We start from the raw sequence: 22,499 nt of genomic DNA, 5'->3' as shown, positions 1-22,499 counted from the left end.
GTCAACGACGATGTTGAACAAGATAGGATACATTGGATCACCTTGTCTCAGACCCTTATGTGTCTGGAAATAATGACCGATATCGTCATTCACTTTAATTCCAACACTCCCTTTTTGCGTGAAGGATTCGACTTGTCGTCTCCAAACTTCATCGAAACCCTTCATGTGTAGTGCCTGTTGAAGGAAAGACCATTTGACTTTGTCGTACGCTTTCTCGAAATCCACCTTGAAAACAACGCCATCAAGTTTTTTTGTGTGAATCTCATGGAGCGTTTCATGCAAGACCACAACCCCTTCAAGGATGTTCCTGTCCGGCATGAAAGCGGACTGAGTAGGCTGCACCACAGTATGCGCAATCTGTATGAGCCTATTCATCCCGACCTTGGTAAAATTTTTGAAACTAACATTGAGAAGACAGATAGGCCGGAATTGCTCAATCCGCACTGCCTCTGTCTTCTTGGGAAGTAAGGTTATCATTCCAAAATTCAGCTGAAAAAGGTGAAGCTGGCCGGAGAATAAATCATTGAACAAAGGCAAGAGATCTCCTTTAATAATGTGCCAACATTTCTTGTAGAACTCTGCCGGGAAACCATCCGGGCCAGGAGCCTTATTATTCTTCATCTGGGAAATGGCCTCAAACACCTCTTTCTCAGAGAAAGGAGCTACTAAAATATCATTCTCAACAGCCATAAGTTGAGGCACATCCTCCATCCTAGACTCATCCATCGACACATAGTTGTCCTCTGGAGGCCCAAACAGCTGCTTGTAATACTCAGTAATATATTGCTTTAAGTTTTCCTGACCAAGAATCGTTCTCTCATCTTGTTCAAGCTGAAAGATCCTCTTCTTTCTATGCTTACCATTGGCGATCAAGTGAAAAAATTGAGTGTTCGCGTCCCCCTGAACGACTCTACTAACCTTAGCCCGAAGCGCCCACTTTAGTTCTTCCTCGCGAAGGAGCTCTTTCAGCCTCATTTCCGCCTCAAGCTTGGCATGAAGCTCCGAGGCTGGCAGGATCATGGTTTCGGCCTTTACATCAAGGGATTGAATAAGCGCAAGGAGCTGCTCCTTTTCAACCTTATAAATCCCGCTGAGATGCTTAGCCCACCCACGTAGGAAGCTTCTCAAATGCCTAATTTTATTCTGCCAGCGTTCGAGCGCAGACCGACCTCCTGCATCCTTAGCCCATTCTCTGCCTACGAGATCCAAGAAACCTTCTCTCTCAAACCAAGCAAGCTCCAACGAAAAAATATTCTTATTTCCCAAGTGGGTGGCCTCCCCAGAATCGAGAAATAAAGGCATGTGGTCAGAAATACCACGAGTAAGCGCCTGGACTGTAACATAAGGGAATTTCTGCTCCCACTCGACGCTAGCCAGGACTCGATCCAGCTTCTCAAACGTCGGATTTGGCAAGGCGTTAGCCCAGGTAAACTTTCGGCCCGAAAGCTCCATCTCATGCAGGTCAAGGCTTTCAATGATTGTATTAAACATGAACGACCATCGGCCGTCAAAATTGTCATTATTCTTCTCATCACTCCTCCTGATGATATTAAAATCACCCCCACTAGGATAGATAATTGTTCAGACCCACAAATCCTAACCAGATCAGCCAAGAAATCCGATTTGAGCTCGGGCTGAGCGGCACCATATACCGCTACCAAAGCCCAGTTAAACCCATCTGCCTTCGACCTCACCCTAAACTTAACAGCAAAATCTCCCATGACCACACTTCGGATTTCTAACGAATCGCATCTAACTCCGAGTAAAATCCCACCCGATCTTCCTCGCGGAGGTAGACAATGCCAATCAAAATCAATACCCCCCGACAGAGTATTAAGAAATTGTGGCGAGAAGTTGGCTCTACCCGTTTCCGACAAAGCAATAAAGTCCAACTTATGCTCAATAGAAGCCTCAGCAAGAAACCTTCTTTTAGCCAAGTCTTTCAGACCTCTGCTATTCCAAAAGATTCCTTTCATATCTCATCGTGGATTTTTTTCGTCGTCCGAATCCGAGCACTCCTCCGCACTGCGGAAACCGGGTAAATCTTCCGCTTCCATCTGCGTTTAGGAGCAATGAAACTCTCCAGCTGGTCCTCACAACCAGTCTCAGAGGTATGCAAGTCCACAACATCTACTCGCTCATCCTCCTCCTCAGGCTCAGGAGACGGTTGAGCCAGATCCGCACAAAGATTATCGAGCACCCTGACCCCTAAAGTGTCGATATCTGAATCATTCATGGGTTTGACCGCAGCTAAGTTATGAATCATCTCAAGCGCCCGTTCGGCCTCTAAATCCAGCATATCATTAACCGAGGTTGAGATTTCACTATCATTACTACCTAGTGAAATACCTAGCTGATTTTCATTATTAATAATCTCATCATTAGAAAAATACAAAATTGAATTAGAGGTATTGACCGACATACCAGTAGTGACCTCCACGTCACGAAGCTTGGCCGCCCTCATAGCGCACCACTGTTGTATGTCGTCCACTTCCGGATGGTCCTGGAGATGGCTACTCAACCGTCGCCCCTCAGAGACCGGATCCGAAATACCCCCGAATGCAATCACCTCCTCCCGAGTTGCTGTAGAGGAGAACTCCAAAATGAGGGAAGGTGGAACCAGGGCCTCCTGCCCGAGCTCCCCATCCATCACGGCCCAACGACCAGCCAGCGTCACCGACATAGAAGGCCCGCAGGCCTCTCTAGGCGCCTCCGGAGTAGAGAGCCCCGAGGCCACCTGCCCCGAGCCCTCTCCGGAAAGCAACACCGGCGCCAGCGCAACCGGCCTGGCAGAAGGGGAGTAGGGATCCCCTCCCGATGAGTGAAGCAGCACCGTGTGGAGCCCGTCCTGCGGAAGCCCCGATGGTAGCGCGGAGGCCTCCTGCCCCACGCCCCCATCAACCGAAGGCACCGCCTGCTGAACCTGAGAGACCACGACCACAGTGGAGGAGTTCGAAATCACCATCTCCGGACCCCCGCCAGCGAGTGCAGCCTCTGCCGCCTCATCCCTGACCGAAATCGGTGAAGCACCAATCATAGGAACCACAGACTCCTCAGACTCCAGCACCGGCAGCGTATGCTCAAACGCCTCCTCAGACTCCACGCGATCACTCCAAAGTCTCGGAGGTGCAGATGCCGGCTCGAAAGACCCGAATCTGAGAGTAGCTGTAGGCACTGTAGAAGATGGTGCCGTACAATCGGCAGACGTCTGAGAGTCAGCACCCGGCGCAGTGGACAACTCTCGTCCACTGTCAGCTGCTAGTGCTTCCTTTAGAGCCGAGCCATCATCACCCTCGTGCATATCAGTATCCGTCCCGCTGGCCACCTCAGCGAACAGACTCTCATCCTCGAACTCAATGACAAGGTTATAGATGTGGCCGCGATATGCCCACTTAACCACCTCAGGCACGTACTCGATGTTTAGCACACTAACCAGTATACGGGCAATGCCATGGGCTCTGGTGAAGTCCATATCCACTCTCTCTGGTTTGCCCACCATGATACCCAAACTGGCCACCACCCGAGCATCCTGCATCGGCTTGGAGGGGGCCCCAAAGAACCACAACCAAACCTGAGTCAGCGGCTTGCCCGTAGGCTCAATCCTCTTCCACTCGTGAAACTCAAGCACCCCATCAGTACCCAGCACCTTGCACATTCCGAAGCTCAGAAGTCCCTGAAGATCCTCCATTGACGGAAACTCAACCCGAAACACTTTGTCCTCGATGTTAACAAGCTCCCACTAGAACTCCCCAGGAGCTAACTCTTTGAGCCTCTGAACAATCTGTGCCTCTGAGACATCTCCTCTGGCAACTTTGACTAACCCAGTCGTTAAGCTCAAAGTCTCGTCAGGAACGTCCATCTCCGTTGGAGATTCAAAGAAAGTAAGCTCGGCACAATACACTCCATACATCCTGAGTGCTGGTGCCTGATCTCTCAAAAACGGACAGTCCCCCGAGTCGCGAGCTGATTTTCCACACGTGCCACAAAGCTCAGCAACACATTCAGGAATAAAGTGACCCTTTCCACCACATCTATAACACAACATATTTTCTTTCTTACGCGCCCACTTAGCCGCCCGCTCAGAGTCAGACCTGCCAGTTACCTCAGCAATCGTAGTCAACTCCGATCCTGGAATCTCAGCCGACACTACTAGGAAAAGGCCTACTAATGGCGCACCGGTTTTGCCTACTAATGGCGCACTACCGGTGTGCCATTAGTAGCACGCCATTAGAATTTTTTACTAATGGCGCACCACTGGTGAGCCATTAGTATCTGGTATACTAATGGCGCACCTGCCAGTGCGCCATTAGTATGTAACACCATGCGCCATTAGTATGCCTCCCGGGGGGCCATATGTAACCATGTGCTTTGTCACACTAATGGCGCACTCTGCCACGATGCGCCATTAGTATCCTTTAGCATACTAATAGCGCACTCTGCCTTGATGCGCCATTAGTATGAATATTTGTTTTTTTTGCTTTTCTGATTTTTGCACAGGTTACAAAATATATTATTGGACAGACTATAGACAGCAGCACACAGCAACATCAGATTCATCGAATACAATAGAAGATTAGTCTCCGAATACAAGTCATCATATTAGTCTCCGAATTCAAAAGACCGAACAAAGATAAACATTACAAGTCTCAAGACCGCGAGTATCGAGTTTGTCTTCACATTACAAGTCGATATCGATCATCTAAACTACCATCACATAAAAGAGAGTTGTGGTCATCACGATGAGCATCATCGCGATCAAACTGGTCCTCATCCGGTTCCTCCAACGCTCCCTCCTCTCTCCCGCTAGATAGCGGGCATATCTAGATTCGTCCTCCGCCCTAGTGGTGTACCCTTTGTAACTGTTACCGCTGAAACGGTGAACCTGTCTCCGACACTCCTCCCAGTCGTCGTAGACTCCGAGAACCTTACCCTTGTACACGATATATGACGGCATCTCTATGCAGAAGCCAAACAACAGACAATACATAAGCAATATGTAAGTATGCAACAAAAGGATCGAAAGAGAAGAGCAAGACATTAATAGCATGATTCATGGTCCTACTAATAAATAGCATCGATTACATCTAAGTTGAACGACTATCCAAACCAAAGAGACATACGAATTCATTAAAGTTTAATTACAACATGAGCTAATCAATGTTTCAGAACTACACATCACTACTTTCGACTCGACTCATCGAACAGGAGCGTGGATGAAGCCGCCGTCTGTCGTGATGGTCATGAAATCGCGGTTGTTGTCACCTTGCATTTGTAGCGTTTCATCTATCTCACTGTTGGACGGTTGATATCTAAAGAAGAACTGCCCCGAGGTATGAAGGACATCTTGATGGATGATGTCCGCAAACTCCGACTGGATGCGAAAGAATTTTTGTCTGAGGTCCGCGTCCTGGACTGCCGACAAGCTCACGGCCCAATCTTTGAGATTATATGGTAGCAGAAGTTGATGATGGTCCCTTACGATCGCCCGCATGTGATGGAGGGCGTAGTAGGCATCCTTCTGACCGCCAGGCAGCTGCTTGACACAGCAGAACTTCGTATTGTGTGAGAACATGTGCTTGCCGTACTTACGAACTGCCCTAGTGAAGGTGCCTCCAGATTTGGCGTAGCCAGGGAGAACATCATCAAGAACTTTCTTGACATTTGTGTAGTCTATCTTGGAGTTACGGTTCGGGTCGAAATACGTGGCCATGGAATATTTCGGGCTTAAGAGGATGAGTGTGCAATGTGTGTCACTGCACAGAACACGGAATGTTAGAAAAAAAGAACGATCAAAATCTAAGAAATCATATGTTACGGGGTTGTTAAGGGATGACTTACTCGGGAAAGTAAGCCACAAGGAAGTTATCCTTATCTGGGTTTGCCAGAATGACGCCTTCGAGGTGTGAACTTGCAACTTGGCGGTCCCCAGCGTTGTTCAAGTGCTTGGCACGCATGTAGAAGGGGTCGACTATCACGATGTCCGGGGTCTTGTCTCTAATGATCCACATCTCCATACTCAGCGAAAACAGCCGAATGAAGGTGTAGTGCAGCGGATGAAGGTTAAACATAGCAAAGATGTCATCAAACCGCAGGACGATCATACCCCCGATGTTGCCATCCGCAAAGCCCTTGCCCTCTGGCACCTTGGCCACGAAAACCGGGTATGCCACATCATTCTCTCTCAGACGCCGCTTCTCCAAAGAAAGAACACTGTCGTGTAGACTCCGCATAGCACCGGTTGCAGCATTCAGCATATTTGGTGGTAGCATCGCCCTACCCGCCACATGCACCCTCCTCGACATATCCTTAGGTGAAGGTGGCCCGTCCTGAGCACGGATCGAACTCGGTGCCGGCTGGCTCACACCGGCGCCCTCGTTAGTCTTTCGTTTCCGTCCCTTCTTCTTGATCTCCTGTAATGGGGCTGATAATATTTCGCACCTCAGCTATCTGAGGCTCGGTGAAGGCGGGAGCTGGAGGCGTCTCCTGAGAACTGAACGGCAGACGACGCCTATTGCAATTGGATTTCTCCGCCGTACCAGCTAGATTGCGGTCGTCTTGGTTGGGTTCTTGAGAAAGAGGCCCGCAGAACTCGTCAGCGTACCCATGTTCGGCAAAGTACTTATCGACTTTGGTAAATGTACCGTCGTCGTTGTCGTTGTTGTCCGGATCCTGTGCCATAGGGCTGTCCGGATCCTGTGCCATAGGGATGTCCGGCAGGTCCGGTAGCGTTGCGGCGTTCTTGCCATGGTTTGGCGCCGGCACGACTGGCGGTCTTGTCTGTGGGGTGGTGTCCCCCGCCCCCAAACGAATCTGGCTCTTCGGCCAAAGCAGCGGCTAGTTTACGCAGGCGCTGAGGGTCATCTCATCTTCTTCGTCGGCCCCAGCGGGTCGAACCGGAGGTAACAGTGTTGGAAATATGCCCTAGAGGGAATAATAAAAGTATTACTATTATATTTCCTTGTTCATGATAATTGTCTTTTATTCATGCTATAATTGTATTATCCGGAAATCGTAATACACGTGTGAATACATAGACCACAATACGTCCCTAGTAAGCCTCTAGTTGACTAGCTCGTTGGTTAACAGATAGTCATGGTTTCCTGACTATGGACATTAGATGTCGTTGACAACGGGATCACATCATTAGGAAAATGATGTGATGGGCAAGACCCATTCCTAAGCATAACACAAGATCGTGTAGTTCGTTTTGCTAGAGCTTTTCCAATGTCAAGTATCTCTTCCTTAGACCATGAGATTGTGTAACTCCCGGATACCGTAGGAGTGCTTTGGGTGTACCAAACGTCACAACGTAACTGGGTGACTATAAAGGTGCACTACAGGTATCTCCGAAAGTGTCTGTTGGGTTGACACGGATCGAGACTGGGATTTGTCACTCCGTGTTACAGAGAGGTATCATTGGGCCCACTCGGTAGTGCATCATCATAATGAGCTCAAAGTGACCAAGTGTCTGGTCATGGGATCATGCATTACGGTACGAGTAAAGTAACTTGCCGGTAACAAGACTGAACGAGGTATTGGGATACCGACGATCGAGTCTCGGGCAAGTAACATACCGTCTGACAAAGGGAATACTATACGGGGTTGCTTGAACCCTCGACATCGTGGTTCATCCGATGAGATCATCGAGGAGTATGTGGGAGCCAACATGGGTATCCAGATCCCGCTGTTGGTTATTGAACGGAGAGTCGTCTCGGTCATTTCTGCTTCTCTCCCGAACCCGTAGGGTCTACACACTTAAGGTTCAGTGACGCTAGGGTTGTAAGAATATGAGTATGCAGCAAACCGAATGTTGTTCGGAGTATCGGATGAGATCCCGGACATCACGAGGAGTTCCGGAATGGTCCGGAGGTAAAGAAAACTATATAGGAAGTGTTGTTTCGGCCATCGGGAAAGTTTTGGGGTCACCCGGTATTGTACCGGGACCACCGGAAGGGTCCCGGGGGTCCACCGGGTGGGGTCACCTATCCCGGAGGGCCCCGTGGGCTGAAGTGGGAGGGGAACCAGCCCCTAGTGGGCTGGTGCGCCCCCCTTGGGGCCCCCCTGCACCTAGGGTTGGAAACCCTAGGTGGGGGGGGCGCACCACTTGCCTTGGGGGGCACTCCACCCCCCCTTGGCCGCTGCCCCCCTTGGGAGATTGATCTCCCAGGGCCGGCGCCCCCCCTGGGGGCCTAGATAAAGGAGGGCAAAGGGGAGGGCAGCCGCACCCTAAGTCTTGGCGCCTCCCTCCCCCTGCTACACCTCGTCCTCCTCCCGCAACAGCTTGGCGAAGCCCTGCCGGAGTTCTGCTGCATCCACCACCACGCCGTCGTGCTGCTGGATCATCATCAACCTCTCCTTCCCCTTGCTGGATCAAGATGGAGGATATGTCACGCTGACCGTACATGTGTTGAACGCGGAGGTGCCGTCCGTTCGGCGCTAGGATCTTCGGTGATAGGATCACGACGTGAACGACTACCTCAACCCCGTTCTTTTGAACGCTTCCGCTCGCGATCTACAAAGTGGTATGTAGATGCATCTCTCCTTTCACCCGTTGCTTAGATGAAATCATAGATGGATCTTGGTGAAACCGTAGGAAAATTTTAATTTTCTGCAACGTTCCCTAACAGTGGTATCAGAGCCAGGTTTATGCGTAGTTCTCTATTGCACGAGTAGAACACAATTTTGTTGTGGGCGTAGATCTTGTCAACTTGCTTGCCGCTACTAGTATTTTCTTGCTTCAGCGGTACTGTGGGATGAAGCGGCCCGGACCGACCTTACACGTACGCTTACGTGAGACAGGTTCCACCGACTGACATGCACTAGTTGCATAAGGTGGCTAGTGGGTGTCTGTCTCTCCTACTTTAGTTGGAGCGGATTAGATGAAAAGGGTCCTTATGAAGGGTAAATAGAAGTTGACAAAATCACGTTGTGGTTATTCGTAGGTAAGAAAACATTCTTGCTAGAACCCAATTGCAGCCACGTAAAAGATGCAACAACAATTAGAGGACGTCTAACTTGTTTTTGCAGCAATTGTCATGTGATGTGATATGGCCAGAAGTTGTGATGAATGATGAATGATATATTGTGATGTATGAGATCATGTTCTTGTAATAGGAATCACGACTTGCATGTCGATGAGTATGACAACCGGCAGGAGCCATAGGAGTTTTCTTTATTTTTTGTATGACCTACGTGTCATTGAAGAACGCCATGTAAATTACTTTACTTTATTGCTAAACGCGTTAGCCATAGAAGTAGAAGTAGTCGTTGGCGTGACAACTTCATGAAGACACAATGATGGAGATCATGATGATGGAGATCATGGTGTCATGCCGGTGACGAAGATGATCATGGAGCCCCGAAGATGGAGATCGAAGGAGCTATATGATATTAGCCATATCATGTCACTACTATATAATTGCATGTGATGTTTATTATGTTTTATGCATCTTGTTTACTTAGAACGACGGTAGTAAATAAGATGATCCCTTATAATAATTTCAAGAAAGTGTTCCCCCTGACTGTGCACCGTTGCTAAAGTTCGTCGTTTCAAAGCACCACGTGATGATCGGGTGTGATAGATCCTTACGTTCACATACAACGGGTGTAAGACAGATTTACACATGCAGAACACTTAGGGTTAACTTGACGAGGCTAGCATGTACAGACATGGCCTCGGAACACAGAGACCGAAAGGTCGAACATGAGTCGTATGAAAGATACTTTCAACATGGAGATGTTCACCGATGATGACTAGTCCGTCTCACGTGATGATCGGACACGGCCTAGTCGACTCGGATCGTGTAACACTTAGATGACTAGAGGGATGTCTAATCTGAGTAGGAGTTCATTAAATAATTTGATTAGATGAACTTAATTATCATGAACTTAGTCTAAAACTTTTGCAAAATATGTCTTGTAGATCAAATGGCCAACGCTCATGTCAACATGAACTTCAACGCGTTCCTAGAGAAAACCAAGCAGAAAGATGATGGCAGCAACTATTCGGACTGGGTCCAAAACCTGAGGATCATCCTCATAGCAGCCAAGAAAGATTATGTCCTAGATGCACCGCTAGGTGAAGCACCCATCCCAGAGAACCAAGACGTTATGAACACTTGGCAATCACGTGCTGATGATTACTCCCTCATTCAGTGCGGCATGCTTTACAGCTTAGAACCGGGGCTCCAAAAGCGTTTTGAGAAGCATGGAGCATATGAGATGTTCGAGGAGCTGAAAATGGTTTTCCAAGCTCATGCCCGGGTCGAGAGATATGAAGTCTCCGACAAGTTCTATAGTTGTAAGATGGAGGAAAACAGTTCTGTCAGTGAGCACATACTCAAAATGTCTGGGTTGCATAACCACCTCTCCCAGTTGGAGATCAACCTCCCGGAAGAGGCGGTCATTGACAGAATCCTTCAGTCGCTCCCACCGAGCTACAAGAGCTTTGTGTTGAACTACAATATGCAGGGGATGGTGAAGACCATTCCTGAAGTATTCTCAATGCTGAAGTCAGCAGAGGTTGAAATCAAGAAAGAACATCAAGTGTTGATGGTCAATAAGACCACTAAGTTCAAGAAGGGCAAGGGTAAGAAGAACTTCAAGAAGGACGGCAAAGATGTTGCCGCGCCCGGTAAGCCAGTTGCCGGGAAGAAGTCAAAGAATGGACCCAAGCCTGAGACTGAGTGCTTTTATTGCAAGGGGAAGGGTCACTGGAAGCGGAACTGCCCCAAATACTTAGCGGACAAGAAGGCCGGCAACACTAAAGGTATATTTGATATACATGTAATTGATGTGTACCTTACCAGTACTCGTAGTAACTCCTGGGTATTTGATACCGGTGCCGTTGCTCACATTTGTAACTCACAGTAGGAGCTGCGGAATAAGCGGAGACTGGCGAAGGACGAGGTGACGATGCGCGCCGGGAATGGTTCCAAGGTCGATGTGAACGCCGTCGGCACGCTACCTCTACATTTACCTACGGGATTAGTTTTAAACCTCAATAATTGTTATTTAGTGCCAAGTTTGAGCATGAACATTGTATCTGGATCTCGTTTGATACGAGATGGCTACTCATTTAAATCTGAGAATAATGGTTGTTCTATTTATATGAGAGATATGTTTTATGGTCATGCCCCGATGGTCAATGGTTTTTTCTTAATGAATCTCGAACGTAATGTTACACATATTCATAGCGTGAATACCAAAAGATGTAAAGTTGATAACGATAGTCCCACATACTTGTGGCACTGCCGCCTTGGTCACATTGGTGTCAAGCGCATGAAGAAGCTCCATGCTGATGGACTTTTAGAGTCTCTCGATTATGAATCATTTGACACATGCGAACCATGCCTCATGGGCAAAATGACCAAGACTCCATTCTCCGGAACAATGGAGCGAGCAACCAACTTGTTGGAAATCATACATACCGATGTGTGCGGTCCAATGAGCGTTGAGGCTCGCGGAGGATATCGTTATGTTCTCACTCTCACTGATGACTTGAGTAGATATGGGTATGTCTACTTGGTGAAACACAAGTCTGAGACCTTTGAAAAGTTCAAGGAATTTCATAATGAAGTAGAGAATCAACGTGACCGAAAGATAAAATTCTTACGATCGGATCGTGGAGGAGAATATTTAAGTCACGAATTTGGTACACACTTAAGAAAATGTGGAATCGTTTCACAACTCACGCCGCCTGGAACACCTCAGCGTAACAGTGTGTCCGAACGTCGTAAGCGCACTCTATTGGATATGGTGCGATCTATGATGTCTCTTACCAATTTACCGCTATCATTTTGGGGATACACTCTAGAGACAGCTACATTCACTTTAAATAGGGCACCATCTAAATCCGTTGAAACGACACCGTATGAATTATGGTTTGGGAAGAAACCTAAGCTATCGTTTCTAAATGTTTAGGGATGCGATGCTTATGTCAAGAAACTTCAACCTGAAAAGCTCGAACCCAAGTCGGAAAAATGCGTCTTCATAGGATACCCTAAGGAAACCATTGGGTATACCTTCTACTTAAGATCCGAGGGCAAGATCTTTGTTGCCAAGAACGGATCCTTTCTGGAAAAAGAGTTTCTCTCGAAAGGAGTAAGTGGGAGGAAAGTAGAACTCGATGAAGTACTACCTCTTGAACCGGAAAGTAGTGCAGCTCAGGAAAATGTTCCTGTGGTACCTACACCAACTGGAGAGGAAATTAATGATGATGATCAAGGTACTTCTGATCAAGTTGCTACTGAACTTCGTAGGTCCACAAGGACACGTTCCACACCAGAGTGGTATGGCAACCCTGTCCTGGAAATCATGTTGTTAGACAACGGTGAACCTTCGAACTATGAAGAAGCGATGGCGGGCCCAGATTCCAACAAATGACTAGAAGCCATGCAATCCGAGATAGAATCCATGTATGAAAACAAAGTGTGGACTTTGACTGACTTGCCCGATGATCGGCGAGCAATAGAAAACAAATGGATCTTTAAGAAGAAGACGGACGCGGATGGTAATGTTACCATTTATAAAGCTCGACTTGTCGCTAAGGGTTATCGACAAGTTGAAGGGGTTGACTACGATGAGACATTCTCTCCCGTAGCAAAGCTGAAGTCCGTCCGAATCATGTTAGCAATTGCCGCATATTATGATTATGAGATATGGTAGATGGACGTCAAAACGGCATTCCTTAATGGGCATCTTAAGGAAGAACTGTATATGATGCAGCCGGAGGGTTTTGTCGATCCTAAGAATGCTAACAAAGTATGCAAGCTCCAGCGATCCATTTATGGGCTGGTGCAAGCATCTTGGAGTTGGAACATTCGCTTTGATGAGATGATCAAAGCGTTTGGGTTTATGCAGACTTATGGAGAAGCCTGCGTTTACAAGAAAGTGAGTGGGAGCTCTGTAGCATTTCTCATATTATATGTAGATGACATACTTTTGATGGGAAATGATATAGAATTCTAGGACAACATTAAGGCCTACTTGAATAAGTGTTTTTCAATGAAGGACCTTGGAGAAGCTGCTTACATATTAGGCATCAAGATCTATAGCGATAGATCAAGACACCTCATAGGTCTTTCACAAAGCACATACCTTGATAAGATTTTGAAGAAGTTCAAAATGGATCAGTCCAAGAAAGGGTTCTTGCCTGTACTGCAAGGTGTGAGATTGAGCTCGGTTCAATGCCCGACCACGGCAAAAGATAAAGAAGATATGAGTGTCATCCCCTATGCTTCAGCCATAGGATCTATTATGTATGCCATGCTGTGTACCAGACCTGATGTAAACCTTGCCGTAAGTTTGGTAGGAAGGTACCAAAGTAATCCCGGCAAGGAACACTGGACAACGGTCAAGAATATCCTAAAGTACCTGAAAAGGACAAAGGACATGTTTCTCGTTTATGGAGGTGACGAAGAGCTCGTCGTAAAGGGTTACGTCAACGCTAGCTTCGACACAGATCTGGATGACTCTAAGTCACAAACCGGATACGTGTATATGTTGAATGGTGGAGCAGTAAGCTGGTGCAGCTGCAAGCAGAGCGTCGTGGCGGGATCTACATGTGAAGCGGAGTACATGGCAGCCTCGGAGGCAGCACATGAAGCAATTTGGGTGAAGGAGTTCATCACCGACCTAGGAGTCATACTCAATGCGTCGGGGCCGATCAAACTCTTCTGTGACAACACTGGAGCTATTGCCCTTGCTAAGGAGCCCAGGTTTCACAAGAAGACCAGGCACATCAAGCGTCGCTTCAACTCCATCCGTGAAAATGTTCAAGATGGAGATATAGATATTTGCAAAGTACATACGGATCTGAATGTCGCAGATCCGTTGACTAAACCTCTCTCGCGAGCAAAACATGATCAACACCAGAACTCTATGGGTGTTCGATTCATCATAATGTAACTAGATTATTGACTCTAGTGCAAGTGGGAGACTGTTGGAAATATGCCCTAGAGGCAATAATAAAAGTATTATTATTATATTTCCTTGTTCATGATAATTGTCTTTTATTCATGCTATAATTGTATTATCCGGAAATCGTAATACACGTGTGAATACATAGACCACAATACGTCCCTAGTAAGACTCTAGTTGACTAGCTCATTGGTCAACAGATAGTCATGGTTTCCTGACTATGGACATTAGATGTCGTTGACAACGGGATCACATCATTAGGAAAATGATGTGATGGACAAGACCCATTCCTAAGCATAGCACAAGATCGTGTAGTTCGTTTTGCTAGAGCTTTTCCAATGTCAAGTATCTCTTCCTTAGACCATGAGATCATGTAACTCCCGGATACCGTAGGAGTGCTTTGGGTGTACCAAACGTCACAACGTAACTGGGTGACTATAACGGTGCACTACAAGTATCTCCGAAAGTGTCTGTTGGGTTGACACGGATCGAGACTGGGATTTGTCACTCCGTGTTACGGAGAGGTATCACTGGGCCCACTCGGTAGTGCATCATCATAATGAGCTCAAAGTGACCAAGTGTCTGGTCACGGGATCATGCATTATGGTACGAGTAAAGTGACTTGCCGGTAACGAGATTGAACGAGGTATTGGGATAACGACGATCAAGTCTCGGGCAAGTAACATACCGTCTGACAAAGGGAATAGTATACGGGGTTGCTTGAACCGTCGACATCGTGGTTCATCCGATGAGATCATCGAGGAGTATGTGGGAGCCAACATGGGTATCCAGATCCCGCTGTTGGTTATTGACCGGAGAGCCGTCTCGGTCATGTCTGCTTGTCTCCCGAACCCGTAGGGTCTACACACTTAAGGTTCGGTGACGCTAGGGTTGTATGAATATGAGTATGAAGCAAACCGAATGTTGTTCGGAGTCCCGGATGAGATCCCGGACGTCACGAGGAGTTCCGGAATGGTCCGGAGGTAAAGAAAACTATATAGGAAGTGCCGTTTCAGCCATCGGGAAAGTTTCGGGGTCACCCGGTATTGTACCGGGACCACCGGAAGGGTCCCGGGGGTCCACCGGGTGGGGCCACCTATCCAGGAGGGACCCATGGGCTGGAGTGGGAGGGGAACCAACCCCTAGTGGGATGGTGTGCCCCCCTTGCCCCCCCCCCCCCGTGCCTTGGGGGGCACTCCACCCCCCTTGGCCGCCGCCCTCCCCCTTGGGAGATTGATCTCCTAGGGCCGGCGCCCCTCCTGGGGGCCTAGATAAAGGAGGGCAAAGGGGAGGGCAGCCGCACCCTAAGTCTTGGCGCCTCCCTCCCCCTGCTACACCTCGTCCTCCTCCCGCAACAGCTTGGCGAAGCCCTGCCGGAGTTCTGCTGCATCCACCACCACACCGTCGTGCTGCTGGATCATCATCAACCTGTCCTTCCCCTTGCTGGATCAAGACGGAGGAGACGTCACGCTGACCATACGTGTGTTGAACGCAGAGGTGCCGTCCGTTCGGCGCTAGGATCTTCGGTGATAGGATCACGACGTGAACGACTACCTCAACCCCGTTCTTTTGAACGCTTCCGCTCGCGATCTACAAAGTGGTATGTAGATGCATCTCTCCTTTCACTCGTTGCTTAGATGAACTCATAGATGGATCTTGGTGAAACCATAGGAAATTTTTTATTTTCTGCAACGTTCCCCAACAAACAGCTCGTCGCAGCCTGGCAGCACCCGAACCACTTCAACCCTATACACTGTGGGTGGCATCGGATTACCGTGGAACATGGGGTTGCCCGGTTGAACGATTCTGCCCTTGGCGACATCGACCAACTCGGCGCCCAAAAAGTGCAGAAGAGTGCAAGGAACGTCGGCGGTGCCCTGCGAAAACATGTAGAGGGCGTTAGGGATGCCCAGTCAAAGGCAAGGAGATGAAGTCATCGGCCGAGAGGCTTAGTTACCGTGATGCCGTCGAGCTCGGCTAATGTCAAGGCACCGCCAACGGCGGGCATGCAACTGACAGAGGGGGAGCTTGCTGGCGAGGTGCCGGCCGGCGTACACCCGGGTGCATTAAGCACCAATGCCCGTGCCGGCGCCGGAGACACGAATACCGCCTCCGCCGGAGACACCAATGGCGCCGCCGCCGGAGACACCAATGGTGTCGCCGGAGACACCAATGGCGCCGCCTGCGCGTTGTGCGAGTTGCTGGACGTGAAGCTAGGAACCGGGGGAGGCCCCTGTTGGCCGCCCGCAATCCACGTCGTCAGCCCATGAATCAACGTAGGCACCATGGCGTTGAGCTTCGTTCCCAGTTGTTGTTCCACTTGCTCTTGGACAAGCTCCGAAATCCGCACCACGTGTGCCTTGAGTGCTTCAACCTCACGCGTCTGGCTTTCCGAGCTGGCCTTTTTCTCCTTTCGCACACCAGCGGTATAGTATGACCCCCATTTTGTGGACAAGCCTTTGCCGGCCACACGACCAGCTAACGTCGGCTTAGTGAGCTTATCCTTGCTTTTCATTATGTTCAACGCCCTATTTAAAGGGCTGTCTAATGGGGAGCTCTGAGACGACCCCGCGCTACTGCTTTCAGTTTCCTGCGAAAGGAACGTGAACCATTTAGAAATATTGGGGTTTAGTTAGAGTGCAACCATATGGAGCTAATTACGCGGGGGTGTATTCCTTACCAGAACAAGCTCAAGCACCCTGGTCTTCGGATCCGTGGTAAGCTCCTTTGTTATCGGGTCCTCCTTGTACCGGGCCGTGACATAGTTCCTGGTCTGCTTGTTACCGCTGTATTTCTCGAAGCGGGGCGGTAGGCCTTGCTCGGCACGCTCCGCATCCTCCTTGTCCCATATAGGCTCCGCCACTCTGTAACCGCCGGGACCGAGTTTGTGTTCCCCTAAGTTCAACTCCCGCATTTCTTTCCCCCACTGACTTGATTCGGTGGTTGCACTGCTCTCGCACTTTATCTTGAACTCCTTGTAGTCATCTTCGCTCATCAAAGGATATTTCGCCTTGATCTTCTCATAACTATCACCTTTATCAATCATTCTCTTCGTCGCGCTTCTCCAAGTAGACAGGGCCATGCTCATCTTCGTGAGGGCGGCACTGTTCACTTTATTCCCTGAGAGGCGTGTGTTTTCAAATTCGGTGGGGAACTTGTATCGTTCGTGCAGCTTCGTGAAGAGGAGGTTGCGCAAATTCCCTCGGTCCTTATGCCTAAGGTTCTCGGTGTTGATCGAGACGGTGCTCTGGAGAATGCACCCGAGCTGAACCGAGTACCCCTTGACTATATGTTTGGGCTCCGTTGGATTCCCGTCGGAGTCCACTTGAGTGAATTCCTCCTTGAGGGTGCGGAGCGCATTCGGGCGCCGGTCCTTTCTTTGCTTCTTCGGTTGGCTGCCATCTCTGTGTGCGCCGCCATCATCAGTGGTGGCATCCTCGGCGGCATCATCAGTGGTGTCATCCCCGACGCCACTAGGGGTTGTGTAATCAGGATCGGTGTCTTCCGCGGCGTCCTCATAGCGGTGAGGTTGTTCCTCCATCTCCTGGGACAGCTCCTAGAATTGCTTGCCGCCCGAACCACCGGCCTCATCGTTGGGCCATGTTTCTCTCTAAATAGGAAAAAAGTTTGGTCAAAAAGTTGGTTATTGTCAAGGAACAAGATCATGGTCTCATCATTTAGGGTTTGTCAACACCGAGGCACCCTAAAAGCCTAAGCTTTCATCATTTAGGGTTTGTCGACGCCGAGGCACCCTAAAAGCCTAAGCCGAGGCACCCTAGGTTGGGACTAATCACTTGGCTCTATTGCCACCTATGGTTTAATGCAGCAAGAATGGCGGGGCATTTGATCCTACTTAACTAAGTACTAATATACCCCGGTCCATGCATTAGTCGCAAGTACCCCTTATGTCCTATTTTTAGCAAAGTCATGCTAAAATTTCAGCATGACCTTTGCTGAAAATAGGACATATGGAGTACCCGAATTTGCCGGAACGGAAGTTAATCAACATTCTGGCAAACTCAAGGGCCTCTCGGGGTACCTGCAAATTCATCACGACACGATGGTCGGAGACAAAACCCAGCAAACTAGCAAGATGATCATCATCTTTCCAAGATAGTAGCTCAAGTTTTTGACAGTAGCCTCTGAAGAAAACAACATTGCAACATTCAAGTTCACAGGATAAAAAAATCATCCACATTCACCAACCCACATGATGTTAAAACCCACATGAGCTGTAAACAGACTTAAAAAACTCACATGATGTTATAACTGTATACACTGAACATGATGATACCAAATGGGAAGGAAAATTGTATCACTCTAGATTAGTGTAGCCACTATCTAACAAAACCAGAATGTTAACAAAATTACACCATGATGATACCAAATTCTTGTAGCAGTACAATGAGTTCACAGGATAAAAAAATCATCCACATTCACCAACCCAAACTGGTGGAGATACAGCAAACCAGAACCTTTCAGGTTTCTGCCATTTTATTTTTCCCATCGTATATGTTTCTTGATTCATGTCATGGTACTTGCTGTCAAACCAAGTATTTTCTTTCTACATAATCTGGGAAGTTTCCTTCTTACTGTCTCACTATCTTACTGTCTCACTACAAAAAACTAGTATGCTTAGTTGAGACTAGTATGCTTAGTTGCATTATGACAGACAAAAACTACAAATATTTGTGTTTTTAGTTGAGCAATACAGCGACAGTGTGATAGGCAAGTTTCAACTGGCAAAGTGTCATGATTCAGACAACAGAGCAGCTAAGCATAGCAAGTGGATAGTTTAGTCAGTATACTAGTACTCTTTAGAAAGCATGAGACATATATTACCTGGAGGAGACTTCGTCGGAGAGTTGCCTGTGCATTGAAAATACAACGAGATCAACAAAGGATAGTAATATATATACTGAAATTATCATAACAAAATGCCAGCTACTGCCATGGTCAAAGAATAGATTATGATAGCTGGACAAGTACAGGTCAAACTAGATAATTTTCAGAACCGGTTTAACCACCGCATGATAAAACAATGCATCCAAGACTGGGCTTAGACTAATATCCTCATAGCATAATCTGACATCAAGCAAATATTATAAGAACAGAGAAAATGTATGTTCACTACAAATGAATATGGACCAAATGAATATGGACCAAGTATCCTCTAAAATGCATCTAAATGCAAGCTCAGAGATTTGAACATTTGGAAAACCCTAGCTACTTAATTCTCCAACCCCCTTTCCTTGTCCAAATTTCTCCAACCCCCAACCCTAGAACACATCAGAAGGAAATAAAGAGGGGGGAGAGGGGGAAGCGGCTCGGGTGCTCACTTGGGAGGTCGAGGGCGACTCGGGGCAGCCGGAGCTAGTCGAGGCGGCGCGAATTCGGCGTCGAGCGGTGGCGCTCCTCCTGGGCAGGCCGCACGGTCGAGGGCGTCGAGCGGTGGCGGTCCTCCTGGGCGTCCGAGCTCGTCCGGGTCCTCGTAGTCGAAGAGGAAGACGGCGGCGGTCCTCCTGGGCAGGCCGCGTGGTGTTGGACGGCGAGCACGTCGAGGGCACAGGCGGGGCCGCGGGGGGAGGGGGCGCTTGGGCGGGAGGACGTCGAGGGAGGCGCACTTGGCTCGGGGACGGCGAGGGAGGCGGCGAGGGAGGCGGCGCTGGGCTCGGGGACGGCCAAGGAAGCGAGGGGGGCGACGAGGGGGACGGCGAACACGGGGGGCAGCGGGTGAGATCGATGAGGCAGTGGAGAGATTAGAGAGATTGGGGATTTAGTGTGGGGGGAAGCTTTCTAATGGCGCACCACCCCCTCGTGCGCCAGAAGTACGACTATTCTAATGGTGCACCACCCCACGGTGCGTCATTAGAATTTTCTTTTAATCTAGCCCACTAGCCCTATCTACAACCTAGCCCTATCTACAACATAACCCACCCACTAGCCCGACTGGTCAGCATGCAGGACACACACCAGGAGGTCCTGGGTTCGATTCCTAGGCTCCTCAATATTTTTTTATGCATTTTAAATGCTGTTTTTTATATTTATTTGTGTTTAAATATGTTCAAACTTGTTTAAATCATAACAGTAATATTTTTTTATAAAAACAGTAATAATTTTTTTAAAAATATGTTCAAATTTGTTACTTGAAAATATCATCGGCGGCGGTGGAGGGTTGCGGTGGGTCGGCGGCGGCAGTGGAGCTAGCGGGGGAGGGTGCGGGATCGAGATGGAGGGGGATCGAGATCGAGATGGAGGGGGAATCGAGATCGAGATGGAGGGTAATCGAGATCAAGTGTCCTCATGATTTCAAAAAGTGCCCATGAAATTTAAAAATATTCATGATACCAAAAAGTGCCCATGAAATACAATCGAGAAATGAAGACTACGATTTAAATACAATCGATCTTAGCTAGCTATCTGTTCACAATCTTCTTGCCCTTCTTTTTCACAAATGGAGTTCTTCTGTGAAACGGACGTCCTTTAGGTAGGGTGGTCCTGCTTCTTCTTGTGGTGTGTGCTGCTACTTCATCATCGTCGTCATGTTTGATCTTCGGGTCGCCGTAGTTGTCGAAGTCTTGCTCATTGGCTACTCCATCCATTCCGATGATCTCCTTTTGCCTCTCCTCACGACAACACGACTGGGCTTTGGCGGGTCGGTAATGAAGAAGCATTGGTCCACTTGGGAAGCCAGTACCCATGGCTCATTTTTCGCGGTGACGTTTGCGCCCGCGGTCTTGGATTTGGCTTCGGGTATAACCCTGGTAGTGAAATATCGGTCTTCTTTTAGGACGCTCTTGGCCCATCTGACACGGAACATCGACACCTTCTCTCCAGCGTAGCTCAGCTCCCAGATCTCCTTGATCCTTCCGTAGTATCTGTCCTTGTCCTTACCGGTGTAGGATTCCATCGTTACCCCGGAGTTCTGATAACCATCGCTCTTCATGTCCTTGTCCTCGGTGTAGAATGTGTAGCCGTTGATATCGTACGCCTCATAGGTCATCAGGTTGTGCTCGGCGCCCTGTGACAAGGCGAATATGAGTTGTTCTTCCGCAGAAGAATCCTCATGTAAAGGGTACGACATAAGCTTCTGCTTGAACCAATGCGTGAAACATGAGTTGTGCTCTTTGAGTATATCTCCGTCCGTCCTCTGTTGGCCTCGGTCATTGTACGTCTTCTCAATAAAGGTTTTGTGCTCTACCACCCAAGGATCGACCACGTCTATGTGTTGTAGCGCGACTAGGTTTGCTCTTTCAAAGTCAGCGAGTCGACCCTCGAAGTCGACATGCATTTCGCAGCGACCCTCACGGTGACCCCATCCAGCGAGCCTGCCGAGGTGCCTGTTGACGGGCAGACCAACGGGGTTCTCGATGCCTAGATAATTCATGCAGTAGGAGATGCACTCTTTGGTCAGAAAGCCCCTGGCTATACTTCCCTCTGGACGTGACATGTTCCGAACGTATCCTTTGATGACACCATTCATCCTTTCGAACGGCATCATGCTGTGCAGGAACGTCGGCCCGAGTTGGATGATATCCTCCACGATATGGACCAGCAGATGCACCATAACGTCGAAGAATGCGGGCGGGAAATACATCTCAAGCTCGCATAGTATCACCATGATCTCTTCCTGTAGCCTTCTGAGTTGCCTCACGCCAACCGACTTCCGAGAGATGACGTCGAAAAAGTTGCATAGGACAAATAGCGTTTCACGGACGTGCGCGTCCATGATCCCACGGGTTGCAACTGGAAGTATCTGCGTCATCAGCACGTGACAGTCGTGAGACTTCATCCCGCTGAACTTCTGCTTCGCTGGGTCTAGGTATCTGCTTATCTTCCCCGCGTAACCGTAAGGAAGTTTTACTCCTAGGAGGCAGGTGAAAAACTGCTCGATCTCCTCCTGACTTAGAGTGAAGCACGCGGGAGGGTAGTCATTTCCGGTCTTCTTGGCCTTTTTGCCTTTGCGACGACTTTCTGTGTCCTACTTCGCCTCATCATCATCATCATCATCATCATTAGCGTGAAGCTCCTGCCTGATGCCCATTGATTTCAAGTCTGCCCTTGCTTTCGGCCCATCTTTGGTCCTCTCTGACATGTTGAGCAGGGTACCAAGCAGACTCTCGCACACGTTCTTGGTGATATGCATGACATCAAGGCTGTGAGGCACACGGTGGATCTTCCAGTACGGCAAGTCCCAGAAAACAGACCTCGTTTTTCATACCTTCAGCAGCGGCTCTGGCACCTTTCGCTTCTTTCCCGGCTCTGGCGCCTTTTGCTTCTTTCCCGGCAGTGGGCAGTCTTTCCAATTTTTCAACAGCTCGTCTATTTCCTCGCCGCTCCTCGTACACGGGCGTTTTCGGGGTTCGGCTTCACCATCGAACAGATCCTTGCGTTTCCTCCACGGGTCATCGTCGCGAAGCCACCTTCGATGTCCCATGAACACGGTTTTCGAAGACCCGGGATCTCTATCTAGCTGGCGATGCGTTGTGTCATCCATGCACCTTACGCATCCAGAAAATTCGTGGACTACCTGCCCCGCGAGATATCCGTAACCAAGATAGTCGTGCACCGTCGTGAGC

The sequence above is a fragment of the Triticum aestivum genome, chromosome 5B, assembly GCF_018294505.1.
Source record: "Triticum aestivum cultivar Chinese Spring chromosome 5B, IWGSC CS RefSeq v2.1, whole genome shotgun sequence".
Lineage (NCBI taxonomy): Eukaryota > Viridiplantae > Streptophyta > Magnoliopsida > Poales > Poaceae > Triticum > Triticum aestivum.
The sequence above is the reverse complement of the archived record's forward strand: the minus strand, read 5'-3'. Positions refer to the sequence as shown.